Below are 5873 nucleotides of genomic sequence, written 5' to 3' on the forward strand. Positions count from 1 at the left end.
GTCTCCTTGTCTGAAACCTCTTTTGGTACAAAATTCTTCGGAGAGGTTCTTTCCAATTTTAACTGAGGACCTAGTATCAGTTAAAGTCATCTTACAAAGCCGGATGAGCTTTGCGGGGATACCAAATTCAGACATTGCGTGGAATACCTTTGATCGGAGGGGATTGTCGAATGCTGCTTTATAATCGACAAAAAGGTGAAATATGTCGATCTGCATCTCTTGGGTCTTCTCTAGGATTTGCCGCAGGGTAAATATCTGGTCAATGGTGGACTTGCCAGGTCTAAAGCCACATTGGTATGGTCCAATTATTTCGTTGACCATTGGCTTTAGTCGTTCGCACAATATCCCTGACACTATCTTATAGGCAATAGGGAGAAGACTTATGCCCCTATAGTTTGAGCATACAGTCTTATCTCCTTTCTTGTGGACGGGACATAGGATGCTCAGGTTCCAATCGTCGGGTACGCGTTCTTCCTGCCAGATGGTGCTAACTAGCTGATGCATACACCTTATCAGCGCGTCGCCTCCGGTTTTAAACAGCTCGGCTGGTAAGCCATCGGCTTCTGCTGCTTTATTATTCTTTAGCCGGTTGATTGCTGTTTTTACCTCATCATGGCCGGGCGGTATACATTCTATACCATCTTCTGGGATTGGATCTGTGGTATCATCGTCTTCGCTACTATTGGATACCAGCAGATTGGAGAAATGTTCCTTCCATATCTTGAGCACGCTATCTGTATCTGTTACCAGATTACCTTGCTGGTCTCTACAGGAGGATGTGCCTGTACCAAAGCCATCTGTTTGATGTTTCACTCTTTGGTAGAATTTTCGGACTTCATTCTGTCTCCTGTACATCTCGATTTTTTCACACTCCCGCTTTTCCATTTCTCTCTTTTTCTTGCGGAAAAGCCGTTTCTCTTCTCTCCTTTTCTCCCGATATCTCTCTCGTGCGCTACGCGTTGCTACTGATTGTAAAGTAGCTCTATATGCCGCATTTTTCTCTTCGGTAGCAGCACGACACTCCTGGTCATACCTGTTATGTCATCCGATTAAAAATTTTTTTGCCAGCCAATGAAACTTTTTCATGGTTGCGCCACTCATGAAGAGTCACCCGAGTCAACTCTGCATTTACATCAGCTGATTTTTGCAAAATTAATGTCGGAAGGTGGCAACGCCGCACGGCTGTCATCAATCCTTTCTTTTCTCTTGTCATTAAAAACGACGCCATAATGAAATTATTCATTTCATAAATTTTGCCGGCATATTAACATCTCTGCCAACCACTCGTGCAAATAAGTAAAGTTTAAAGCAAAGAAAATTGGTACAGCCGATTTAAAGCGTGCCCCCCAACCACTTTTACTTCACGGAATTACAATTTGTCCCCAATTGGGGAAACGACACAAGTATTTGCCAAGTATTGTTGAATAAACGGTGAGTTAACCTTAGCGAAAATTGCTAATTGAATATTCGCCTAATTAACAATGAATTTTTTTCTGTTTTTTGCAATCTGCAAAAACTTTGCACATGCCCTTGGGTTGAATGGCGTGGGTATACCGCCAGCCACAAACATACGGGTAAAATACTTGTGCATCATTTTATTTTCTGCAACAAGTGTTTGGCAGTAAAACTGCAAAGGAATCAAATTGGAACAAATAAAATCAGAGTAAATGCAAAGAAAATTAAGGGTGCAAATTGTGCAACAGACGCTGCCAACATTAAACATGGTGTGCCCAGTACATTTTTGCAAGACCGTTCCTAGAGTCTGAAATGATTTTACCCACAACATCTTTGGTACAGTCGTCCGGCTTCCAAACCTAAACACCATACCAGACAAGAGGTTTCCCCAACACTTACCTGCAACTATTACATCCGGATAACAAAACATTTTTTCTGTAAAAGGCTGAAACAAAATAATACGCAAGTCATTCGGAGAATTAAGCGCAGTAAGTACGGTGAAGTAACCAGTCAGGCCGTGTAAGCAATTTTGTCGCAGAATATACTAACCAGTCAGATCGCAGTTAAGAATCACAGAAATCTTAGTGCCCAGAAACCCTTAGCGTCAAATAGCGAACTTATAGTGCGCCACACAATACATAGTGTCGGTCTCCACCACTTTCCAATCATAGATTAGGAGGTGGGGGAACCAGTTTTTTCATCATTCTCGACGGTCAGCCGAGGAAATTCTTAGTCAATTAAAAAAAATATGAGTGCAGTTTAAAATAATTTTAGTGCATAAGTTATGTGATATTATTGTATGTACTTAAAAGTAGCCATATGTTCTAGAATTTGGACAAAGTAACGGTAAGCTACCTCGTGCATACTAATACACATACAAACGGTTCGGTAACGGTATTTTTTTTTTTTTTTTTTGAACATGTGCACTTTTTGGCGCAAGAAGAGAGTAGGAAGAGAGAAAAGAAAACTAACAAATATTTTGCCATTCCTTTTGCATTCTTTCTCTTTATGTTTTCTAATTCCTCTTTACAATTTATTTCAACCCCGCATTACTATCGTGTTGTTAACTTCCAGAATTATTGATATGCTTTTAAATGACGCAGTTGTTTTTTGGAAATGATTATTTAATACTAATGAGCATACAATGAGTAATTGCTGTGTTTTTTATGTGTTTTAATAGTTCAGTGAAATTTGATCAGCGACAATAATTTTTTTATAATTATTATTAAAATTTCTCTCTGAGAAAGTGAAAATTTTTGTAGTAACGAGGAATTTAATGATGTCGACGACAATTTGTAAATAATTATCCCACATGATCCTACTGTTGAATATTGTCGTATCCCCTCATTGCTATTGTTGACCATTTATTAACTTATTATTTACCCCTTTTGGTAGTAATTATACATTATTGTTGACGCTGAGGAGAATTTTAAAGGTTTTCTTTTACTTTGTTTAAAGAATAGGTAAATATTTCCGTGGCGGTAATGGTAATTTATAAACTATTGTTGGAATTTATTTGGTATAAATTTTAGCCTTTTCCCATTAGGGAAAGGAACTTAGGCGCTTTTGCATTGTGAAGCTAAATTTTAACCTTTTTCCGGTAACCGGATTGGCTACATTCGGGTTAGCAATGTTTGTGTTGATACAATAGTTTCTAAATTATTATTAGTGCTTTTGAAAATACGAGGAACGTAGGAATCATAGAGAGCAGAATCTAAATTAGTTTCGGACTTTCGACCCAGATTTTAGATTGAATTGTGAAATGTTTGTTAGTGATTCACATCTCTATTCTTATAAAGCATTTTTGATGAACGTTACCCTGCAGTTCGTATGCAGATATTAGCACGGGGGGCGGTAAGAAATTTTAATATTATTCTGCAATTAACCTATTAAATTTTATATATGTTTTCGGTTGACAATAAAGTCAACATATACAAAAACTTTTATTGTTAAATTTAACATTCAAATCAAATGATTCTATACAAATGAAACGAATTAAATTTTGCAATTATCTTGATATTATGAGATTTATGTAAAATGTCAGTCCCATCAACCTATACTTTTAATCCATGATTAAAAGGAAAACAACATATACGTTTATTTCGATTCCACCCAGTGAGCTCATTAGGCTAGGAAATTAGTGAGTCTAAATTACATTTGGTGCACAGTGGTACCCTGTATGGGAATGACATTGAGTCATCTGTTGATGCATGGTACAATAATTCTTAGGTAGGCCACAGCTAACAGCTGATTACAATTTTTTTTGTTATGGCTTAATCTGTCAAAACCGTGTTGACATGTAGAGTTGATATTTATTATTGATCAAAAAAATTCAACTCTGTTTTGTTTTCATTTCAACATTTCGTTCTTCTTCTTCTTTGTATACTCATCCGTTATCATTCATCAAAACAATTTTGACGTTTTAAGCCATAGCGACAGGGTTGTATTTTTTTGGCGATTCTCATACCTGGCCTACCTATGAATTATTGTACCATGTGTTGATGATTGTATGCACTTTAAACTGAATTCTATATACAATTACGATATCTGTTGAACTTTATGAATTTTAATATTAGTCATAACTAAACCTAAGGTTATCCTAAGTAAATTATAATAAGTTTTTTTTTGTCATCCATGACGATGAATAAAATAATGGAATGAATCTCGAATTATATTGGACATTATGATGTTTTAAGAAAAAGGTCAATTAAGGTAAGGTAAAGGTTGAGTAAGCCAGATGGATTTTGGGGGTCTTCAGTTACTGGAGGTCCATATTGGGGTTCTTATGGAACCCATGGGTGGGCATAAGGGATACCCAACAACACCTTGGGGTATCCACTACAACAACAACGACTACTTAGCGCTTCAACAACAACCAAAATAATTTTACTGAGTGGTATAATATAATTTTTTTGTAAGTGTATACGAGTGCGGCCGACAAACCACACTCGTTCGTACAACATTACAAAATGGAGCCCAACGTACAAGCCAGTGCAATGCTGGAATATTTTTTTCTGAATTTTGTCTTTTATTCCGTTTGGACTTGTGAGTCTTGTCGAAGTTTTACCTATGTAAACTGTCAATTGCGTCACAGTAAAAACGTATTGAAGTATTTTCTCTTAAATTACATCTCATGGAGAACTATTCTGTTGACGTAAAGTGCTGCGTATATTTCAGGCTTTAATACTGCAACAGAATATATCAATCAAAGTTCATGGTTTTAGACATTGACAATACATTGTCATTCATGCTTGGTTAGTATGACCAAGGTGTAATTTGCTGTATTGGAAATGTTTATTTTGTTGTACCACGCTAAACAGAATTCCTTTTGGGTTTTTATTGGAAGTTGTTGGAGCTATAGTCGCTTTAACAAATGTTGTTTTTTCATATTTTTTCTGGCTGAAGTAAACCTTTACCTATAACTTTAATATTATTTATACATCTTTATACATGCCACCGTGGTGCAATGGTATGCACACCCGCCTTGCACACATACGGTCGTGGGTTCGATTCCCCGGCCAGGCAACATCAAAACACTTTTCAACGGAGGCAAAATACCCCTCAGTAATGTTGGCGACATTTCCTGAGTATTTCAGCCATGTAAAACTTCTCTACAAAAGTGGTGTCTTAGACACGCCGTTCGGACTCGGCGATAAACTGTAGGTCCCATATCATTGAGCTAATATGAATCGGGGTGCACTCATTGATATGAGAGAAGTCCCCCTTGTCCCTATGGGATGTTGTGGAACAATTATTATTATTATATACATCTTTCATTGATTTTGGGAATTGGTTTAAAGGAAATAATTTTGACAGAATTGCACTCATTTTTGTCAATTTTAGAAAATTTTTGATTCGAAGTTTTTCCTTTTGGAAAAAGTAATTTAGATTTTGGGGACGCTGGTTTGACCAAAATTAGTACAAAGCTTCTAGTTGCTACCTTTAAGACAACATTTTGACCCACCAATATTTGAGAGTTTTTAATTGGGATTGTTGAGAGTAAATACTGACGTTAATTCATCTGATTGTTGGCATTCGTCATTTCGTAATTTTTTGTATCTGGCACCTACAATAGACAAACTTTTGCACGATTTTATTTCCTGTCTGGTTTGAGAATTAAAAGTGAAGCATCGTTGTGGAACCTGGTGAAGCCTTTCGAGATTTCAATTGGGATCTGTGGTGCATTAGCTTTTGTCAGATTTTTCAGCTAGTTCTTACTTTTAAAATATATAAGCTTTAAGTAGTAATATATTTCTGTTTGGTTTCACGTACACACAGGGTGTACACAGAACTGGACTAACTGTATCTGAAGACTTGTCTTCAGTTCGACTCGAGGTCAGCTTGAAGTACCTTAAGGTTTAAGGGTCGTCGCCCATAAGACATTTGATTTTTTTGTGATTTTTTTTTAAAGACAGCAG

General features: G+C 36.7%; 1 long non-coding RNA gene across 1 annotated transcript; it reads left to right on the forward strand.

Annotated features, from left to right (window-relative positions):
* The first annotated feature begins 1208 nt into the window (after nt 1–1208).
* Nucleotides 1209–4124, forward strand: LOC141396650 (uncharacterized). The gene is made up of 2 exons (XR_012411215.1): nt 1209–1431; nt 1561–4124. It is a non-coding gene; the product is annotated as an uncharacterized lncRNA (long non-coding RNA).
* Nucleotides 4125–5873: the final 1749 nt, after the last annotated feature.

This window comes from Musca autumnalis, unplaced genomic scaffold, assembly GCF_047663935.1.
Source record: "Musca autumnalis isolate F117 unplaced genomic scaffold, ASM4766393v1 scaffold_3, whole genome shotgun sequence".
NCBI classification, from domain to species: Eukaryota; Metazoa; Arthropoda; class Insecta; order Diptera; family Muscidae; genus Musca; species Musca autumnalis.